This window comes from Tenrec ecaudatus, chromosome 16, assembly GCF_050624435.1.
Source record: "Tenrec ecaudatus isolate mTenEca1 chromosome 16, mTenEca1.hap1, whole genome shotgun sequence".
Taxonomy (NCBI): Eukaryota; Metazoa; Chordata; class Mammalia; order Afrosoricida; family Tenrecidae; genus Tenrec; species Tenrec ecaudatus.
The window spans coordinates 22,931,858-22,941,002 of record NC_134545.1 but is presented as its reverse complement, the minus strand read 5'-3'; the positions used below and the strand labels follow the sequence as shown (position 1 = coordinate 22,941,002).

The following is a 9,145-nucleotide window of genomic DNA, read 5'->3' as shown; positions in this document are numbered from 1 at the left end:
CAATATAAAGGAGTGAAATTAGGAAGAGAATGTGTTGAAATTGATTGTGGTAGCCGTTGTACAATACTGATTGATATGACTGAACTATTGAATGGTGCGATGTCTGGATTATGTCCTAAAAGAATGATTTGGAAAAAAAGATGACCCCTTGGATTTTAGTTCCAGTAACTGGGTGGATGGTGGTTCCATTGATTTGGCTGTGGGAGAGAAGTTTGAGGGAGGGCTACAAGAATTCAGTTTTGAGTAACTTGTCTACAGCGACTTCTGTAAGACAGCCGGTTGGAGGCCACAAGAAGGCAGCTGGCACTCTGAGCCTCACGTTCAGGCAAGACAATTGATCTAGAGATAGTAGGCTTGGGACATGGGGCATCTCTGGTCAATACAGCAGGGGGCCACGTGGTTTATGGCACTAGAGCTAATTAGTGACTCCTGTACAGGAGTTACTAGCCACTGTGGCTGCTGAGCACTTGAAATACTGCTTTTTTTGGTTTGAGATGAGCTGTTCAATGTAAAACACATGGGAGGAGCCATGTGGAGAGTAGAGCCAGAAAACACACAAGGTTGTCATGAGAACAGACTTTGAGTGGGGCCATTGCCACGGCGACAGGCTTTGGGCTTGGTGGACGGGTGTGTCAGGCCCAGCATCTCTGGCTTACTGATAAGAGTCTCAGAGAGGGCGTGGGGAATGGGGTGTGTGTGGCACTTGCAGGGGCGGGGTGGCAGGGTCAAGGAAGCTTTTGACCAGCACCACACCCTGGGGACCTTTCAAGATAAAAAACCGGATGGGCAGTGTGGTCTAGGCATCCACCTGCTTCTCTGGCTGGGTGGGAGGACAGGGGCAGGTGCAGAGGGCTGGGGGTGTTGGTGTACAGAGCTTCTCTGCAGGTTCACGGTCTGGGAGGTATAGCTATCAAGGTGTGGGTGAGCTAGGTGGGGCCTAGCAGGTAGGGGCTTTTGGGGGTATGCTGGCTGCTGGTGGGTGGGGAAATCTAGCATTTGTTTGGCCACGTTCCAGTGGTGTAGTGGTTACACATTGGGCTGTGAACCTCAAGTCCAGCAGTTCAAAACCACCAGCTGCTCTGAGGGAGAAAGACAGGGTTTCTATTTCATAAAGAGTTATAGCTTTGTGGGTGGTGGTCCCAATCTCAACTCTCTGGACACCCCACCTCTCCCCAGGAGATTTCACTTCAGAGGACAGCACTGAAGCTACAGTTCAGGGAGAGGGGTACGTCTGATCAGAGTACACAAGAGCAAACGAAGAGGGAAGGAGAAAGAGTAGAACACATCCTGGACTTCGAAGCCCCGAGGATGATATTCCTGTTCAGAGCAGCCAATGCACAGAGAGAACCATAGGGCCGGCCCCACCACGAGACACAATGTCCCTCACTGGCCCATAGAGCGTCTAGGGATAACACTGGAGGCACAGTGCGGGAATTGTGTCCCATCTGAGCCCAACACTAACGCTAAGGGTGTGCAACAGAACAGCAAGGGGAGCAAAGCAATGAAGTCCCCCCAGGGAGTACCAAAAATAAGACTTTGGGGCCAGGGCATGGCACCCCATCAGACTGGGGAAAACATTCCTAAAGGTCAACAAACAAACCTTGAATTATTTATAGGCTTTTCTCTTTTTCTTTTGTGGTCGTTTTTTTTTGTTGTTTAGCTCTGTCTTTTTTTTTTAGTGTGTGTGCTTATTATTGTCTCTGCATGCATGTCTATCTAGATAAGATAGTGGGGATAAACAATTCGGAGACGAAACAACAGAACCGACGGTTGTGGGGGCGCATGGGAGAGGGGGAGGTGGGCGATGGGGGAGGGAAAAGGAAGTGGGTGTTAACAAACCCAGGGACAAGGGAACAACAAGTGATCTAAAATTGATGGTGAGGAGGGCATAGGAGGCCTGGTGGGGCTTGGGCTTGATCAAGGGCAATATACCAAGAGGAATTACTGAAACCCAAATGAAGGCTGAACATGATAGTGAAACAAGAAGAAAGTAAAAAATAGAGGAAAGAACTAGGAGGCAAAGAGCATTTATAGAGGCCTAAATACAGGCATCTACATATGTGGTAAATATATTTATATATAATGATAGGGAAATAGATTTATGTACAATATTAAGGTAGCAGATGGGTATTGGGCCTCCACTCAAGTACTCCCTCAATGCAAGTACACTTTGTTCTAATAACCTGGCATTCCATGATGCTCACCTTCCTGACATGATCACTGAAGACAAAATGTGTGCTTAAGCAAATGTGAAGAAAGCTGATGGTGCCTGGCTATCAAAAGATACAGCATTTGGGGTCTTAAAGGCTTAAAGTGAAACAAGTGGCCATCTAGCTCAGAAGCAACAAAGTCCACATGGAAGAAGCACACTAGCCTGTGATCATGAGGTGTCAATGGGATCAGGTATCAGGCATCAAAGACCCGGAACAAAAAAAATCGTATCATTGTAAATGAGGAAGGGTGTGGAGTGGAGACTCAAAGCCCATCGGTAGACAATTGGACATCCCTTTACAGAAGGGTCACAATGAAGATATGTGCCAGTCAGGGTACAGTATAGCACCGTTGAAACAAACAACTCTCCTCTAGTTCTTTAATGCTTCCTCCTCCCAACTATCACGATCCCAATTCTACCTTACAAATCTGGCTAGACCAGAGCATGTACATGGTTACAGATCAGAGCTGGAAACACAGGGAATCCAGGACAGATAAACCCCTCAGGAGCAATATTGAGAGTAGCCATGCCAGGAGGGTAAAGGGAAGGTGGGGGAAGAAAGGAGGAACCTATTACAATGATCTACATATAACCCCCTCCCAGGGGGATAGACAACAGAAAAATGGGTAAAGGGAGACATTGGTCAGTGTGAGACATGAAAAAATAATTTATAAATTATCAAGAGTTCATGAGGGAGGGAAGGTGGGGGAGGGAGGGAAAAAGAAGGAGCTGATACCAAAGGTTCAAGGAGAAACATGTTTTGAAAATGATGATGGTAACAAATGTACAAATTTGCTTGACACAATGTATGCACGGGTTGTGACGAGTTGTATGAGCCCCCAATAAAATGATTTAAATTAAACATGTAAAACACACACTAGAGTTTGAAGACCATGAAAGATGATGGTTGAATATCTCATCAATAATTTAAAATATGGATTATGTATTAAAAGGCTAATATTCTGGTTAAAACTCAACCCTCACTGTGATTTGAGTCAATTCAGACTCATAATGACCCAAAAAGGACAGGACAGAACTGCCCCTGAGGCTTTCTTGAACTGTATCTCTTTTTAAAAAAAAAATCATTTGATTGGGGGACTTTTACAAAGCTTATGACAAGCCATCATTCAATTGTATTGAGCACACTTGTACTTATGTTGCCATCAACATTTCCCAAACATTTTCTTTCTCCTGGAGATGGAAGACTCCTCTGTTTTTGGACTGCAACTCTTTTGCAGAATCAGAAACCTGCACCATTCTCCCAGAGTGGCGAGTGGTTTTGAACGGCTGACCTTTGCAGTTAGCAGCCCAACACATAACTCATTATGCCATATTGGACTACATAAAATATAGGATCAAAGTGAATCACATCGCTTCACCTTTCCCTATTTTTAATGGGACTACTAGAAAATTTAACATTAGATGGTGGGTCTCACATCTGTAGCTTGCATTATTTGGATTTCCATTGGATAGTGCAGCACTAGGGGCGAGGGCTGTGGGCAGAACGTCTTTGGGCACGGTGGTCAGGGCATCAAGGGGTAGCCCTGGTTAGGAAATTGTAGTGTGTATCAGGTGAGGGCAATTGAGGTACGGAGCCCAACATAAGGGTGGCTGGCTGAGCTTTGCCCCTGGCTCCCATTTTCAGGACCTTGTCCGACTAGAAATGTCCCTTGGGCTATGCATCTCCGTGGTTGCCTCAGTTGGCATTGAGGTTGAGACAGAAGAAGGGTCCAGTGAGGTGACAGTATGAACAGTGGGGAGGGCAATGGACTACGATGCTGAGGAACCCGCTCCTCTAAAGGTTTCCAGCCTCTGAAACCCTGGATAGGGTGGTTAGGAGTCAGAAGGGACTGGGATTGGTTTAGGTTCTATCACCTGCCAGGTGTGCCAGTCAACCCCTGGGTAGCCATGACAACCAAGCCCATAAAACTCACAGCTGCGAAATGATGTGAACTAAATGTTGCTGTAACCCATTTTAATCCATTAGTTTTCTAAACACCGTGTTCAAACTTCCTCCAGGGTTTCCAGGGGGCAGGGAAGTGCCACCGGGGGAAGGGAGAGAAAGGAAGTACAGTGAGACGATTGGCTTGCTTTTAGTAGAAAGCACCATGATGGGTGTGCAGGACATCATGCCTGGTGCTGTGGGTTGTCAGTGTGTGGTGCTCAAGGAACATGTGCCCAAACGCAGGGAGAAGAAAGAGGTGGGAGTAAAACTCATGGAAGTAAAATTCATGCCAGCGTGGCTCTGTGTTCATGTGTGTAAACTTTGAACTCAGAAAAGGTAGCAGGTAACAGGCGAGGAGCCCACTTGCAGGGGATGGGAGGGAATGTATAGCGAGATGGCTTTCCTGGTACAGGAAACAGCGCCAAAGTACATGATTCTGGGAAGGGAGAGGGACACACATTTGTCTAGAACAGCGGTTCTTAACCTGTGGGTCTCGACCCCTTTCACAGTGGTCGCCTAAGACCATATTTCTGATGGTCTTAGGAACCGAGACACCGCTGCTCTATCCATCTCCAGGTGGTCCGCCCACATGCAGATACGCCCACCTACGAGTACCTGGCGTGAAGACCGTTACCCATGCTACACCATGCTTCAAGACAAAATTCCATATATTTGTCATTAGAAATAAATATTTCGCCATATAGATTGACATTGTTTTTGTGATGAAACACTATGCTTTAATTATGTTCAATTTGTAACAATGAAACTATATCCTGCTTATCAGATATTTACATGACAAAACATAACAGTAACAAATCGACAGTGAGAAAGAAGCAACGAAAATAATGTTATGGTTGGGGGGTCATCACAACATGAGAAACTGTATGAAAGGGTGGCGGCATCAGGAAGGCTGAGAACCACTGGTCTAGAATGTTGTGCATATGGGGCAGAGCCGCAGATAGCGAGAGCTGGTGCCAGATCATGTGGGCCTTGCTTTTCAGGTTAAGGAGATTGGATTTCAATTGGAGGCACTTAGGAGTTATTGAACGGAGCTCTGGTGGAGCTGCCAGGTAAGCATTGCCAGGTCAGTGATTCAAGTCCACTGGCCACTCTGCTGGAGAAAGCTGAAGTTGTCTACCTCGGTAAAGATTTACAGCTTCAGAAACGCCATACCGGGTCACTGTGAGTGGGAATTGACTTGATGACAATGGTTCGCTTTTGGGCGGGGAGCTGTTGAAGGATTTTGAGGTGGAAATGTGGACAACACGGCTTAGAGAGAAGAAATCACTTGTCTGGTGATTTTGGTGCTCAGAGAAGAAGGGGTGAGGGGCCCGCCTGAGATTAGCCTGCAAAATGAGACAGTCGGGCAAGTGTTCAAGAGCATTGGTTTTGGAAATGGTAGGACTTGGATTTGAACCCTAGTCCCAATAAGAACATGTGTGTGTGTGTGTGTGTGTGTGTGTGTGTGTGTGTGTATGTTTGGGCACAGCTTTTATTCCTCTTCATTTGTAGTATTTATTTCTTGTGAAGATGGACTCTTTGAAATGATATATATATTTGGAAATGGTATATTTTAACAAATGTAGCAAAATATTTGCTGTTTTAACAATCTTTACATCTACAGTTGCGTGAACGGAGGGGCAATCATTGTATTTCTTAGGACCTTTACTTTCTTCAACTATAAAATGATGGAATTAGTCAAATTAACTTAAAGATAACTCCTCATTTTTTCTTCTCCCTCCCCGTTACCTCCTCCCTCATGAACCCTTGATAATTTATAAATTATTATTTTGTCATATCTTGCCCTGTCCGACGTCTCCCTTTACCCCTGTTGTCCGTCCCCCAGGGAGGAGGTCACATGTAGATCCTTGTAATTGGTTCCCTCTTTCCAACCCACTCTCCCTCTACCCTCCCAGTATCGCCCCTCACACCCCTGGTCCTGAAGGGACCGTCCACCCTGGATTGGTTTTTGGTTTTATATGCATAGCATCGCATATCTACTAAGATACGTGATGGCTACGTTACCAAGGAGACATCATTTAGGCAGTGATCTGAGTAAGGGGTTGCACGCCATGCTATTCTTTCTAGAACTGCTTGGCTGCTCAGAGCAATCCCATCATGGAGTTGTTTACATTATATTAGGTTATTACGGGTGAGGCCTAAACTGCCAAATGACTAAGAATCCTAGCCCAGGCAAATTGACCCCCAAAGATGAGACTGTCTGTTCCTGAAAAGATGGATAGCCTTACCCCATCTCCACCCTGTTCTTTCCTTGTCCCCCGCCCTCCTGTGAATGCTCTGGGTGGTGTGGCTGCAGGCAGAAGCTGGGAGGAGGCAGCAGGAACAGTGGAAGTGGAGGTAGCAGGAACAGTGGAGGCAGCAACGGGAGATAGGAGGAGGTCATGACCGTGGCCACGGCAGCGTCGGTGAGGAGGGCATGACTGGTGGCAGTATGCAAGGATGAAAAGGAGTTCCCCTTAGAGAGGAGGCAAAGTCCCCTCGACATCGAGGGTACCCTGACGATGGCGATGGCATTTCCTGACAAAGTGCTACATCTTCATGGGCATCAGAATCGTGGGGTACAACTAACGCGGCAAAGTGAGCTCAAGCAACCAGAGCTCAGTATTTCCATGGTGGTGATAGCATGTGGAATCTGGAGTGCCCTCCCCCAGTTTGTCCCATGTGTTGGTTGTCATTGTGCCTCTTTTTCCTAGCTTGTAGAGTCTGGAAATCCTGCCCTTGACTCTCTGCTGGTGGGACCCAAAGGTTTTAGACTATGGGTAACTCGAAGCTGCATGCCCTGATGCAAGAAGTTCTATATGTTATTTTATGTACATGCGTCCAAACAAAGTGACATGATAGATGGTCTTCCAAAAAGTAAGAACATGAAATGTCACTTACACCCCTTAGATGGACACAAGCCCAAACCTTTGGGCGAAGGGAGCAGTAGAAGTGTGCGTTCAGAGAAGTGAGATCGGATAGGAGGAGTAATGAAGACCACTGGAGGGACAGCAAGTTGAACATCACTTCCCATTGTGGACCTTCCCAGGGAACAGTGGTCAGAGGTTGTTGGATGGACATATGGGAACTAATGCCCCAGGAATTCAGAGATGAAGTATTTAAAAAAAATCATTTTTGGGGGGCTCGTACAGCTCTTATCACAATCCGTACCCACACCCATTTTGCCAAGCACATTTGTTGCCATCATCATTTTCTTTCTTTAAAAAACATCATTTTATTGGGGACTCATGCATCTCTTACTACAATCCATATATCCATCCATTGTGCCGAGCATATTTGTGGGTATATTGCCATCATCATTTTCAGAACATTTTCTTGCTACTGAGTCCTTGGTATTAGTTCATTTCCTGCCTCTCCCTCCCTCCCTCATGAACCCTTAATAATTTATTAAAATTTTTTCCCATGTCTTACACTGACTGATGTCTCCCTTCATCCACTTTTCTGTTGTCCATTCTCCTGGGAGGAGGTTATATGTAGATCATTGTGATTGGTTCCCCTTTCCTCCCCCACCTTCCCCATTCCCCTCCTGGTATTGCTATTCTTATTATTGGTCCTGAGGGGTTTATCTGTCCTGGATTCCTGGTGTTTCCAGCTCTTATCTATACCTGCATACATGCTCTGGTCTAGCTGGATTTGTAAGGTCGAACAGGGGTCATGATAGTAGGGGGATGGGTGGGGAGGAAGCATTAAAGAACTAGAGGAAATGATATGATTTTGTTCTTTGATGTCTGATAACTGATCCCACATGAACGGCACATACACCTTTGCCACAAGACGGCCTCGATCGCGCATCTCTTGAGTTGTGCTGAGCCAGCGCTCCTAGGAGGGCCCGAGTGAAGAGAACGGATGCCTAGAAAATAAGTACAGCTCAAGAAGGTCTGGCCTTGCTGGGAATTCATCTTTATGAAAGACTGTACAAAATCTGGCAGCAAACAAAAGCAAAGCAAAGCAAGACACAACTCACCAGCCCTCCGAGCAGACAAACAGATGCGGCAGATTCTTTCCCATCTGGGCGCCGATGCTTTACGAAACAGCTTTGAGCGGACTGAAGGAAAAGTAGAGTCTAAGTGATTGGAACACATTTGTGAAGAATTTTCAGAGGTGAAATGAGTAAGAGAACTCCAACCAGAGGTGCCCCAAATGGAAAAATAGACGGAAAAAACAAGTGTGTGTGTGTGTATGTGTGTGATATCCCTTCTTCTTTACCCACAGCAGTTGACCAGGAAGTCAGCCAAGAGATGAAAACCAACTTCACAGACGACAGGTGCAACGTTTGTGGCCGTACTGAGGATGGCGATAGTGTATAGAAGTCATTGCTAATACTGAAAATATATCACGTACCTCCCCTAGTAGTGGTTATCTTCTTTTTAAAGAGATAAACTGTTATTAACCAATGACTGACTATTGCCCACAGAGTATACGTGTACTTGCTTTTACATGGAAAAAGTGGTTGATCAGTATTCATAAAACAATTGCTGGATGTAGGAATTATAGTAGCCACCTCTCTTGTCAGATCAACTGTGTATCTCTAGATCTTAGTACACGCAGAACATTGCATTTTAATCTCTAACTCTGGAGTCGGAAATGTTTATAGAAATAAACGTGAGGAATCTGTAAGAAGCTAAAATATGTGAAGGCAAATCTCTATGAAACGGGAACAGAAGCCTCCTTAATTTCTCATCTACAACTTCTCAAATCATTTGGAAAACCAGCCTAGAGGTAAATAAAGACCTGCATACCTCACCCCTATTCTTGCAGTCAGTCACTCCTGAGAAATGATCGAGCAGCTGCTGTTAGGGAAGAGCACGCTAAGACCTGAAGCTGACACATAAGCCTTGCTTCAGCGCAGGTTGCTGGCTTGGATGCATCGCTTCCTCCAGACTCTTCACTAGTGAATGTAAGCGTGTATGTGTTAGCAGAACCTCCTCCTTCAGATCTGCACTCTTTTCTGTTAGGGGCACGCTGTG

At 45.8% G+C, this 9,145-nt stretch overlaps 1 pseudogene; it reads left to right on the top strand.

Moving 5' to 3' along the window:
- The first annotated feature begins 6,604 nt into the window (after positions 1-6,604).
- Positions 6,605-8,568, top strand: LOC142428546 (gametogenetin-binding protein 2 pseudogene; annotated as a pseudogene).
- Positions 8,569-9,145: the final 577 nt, after the last annotated feature.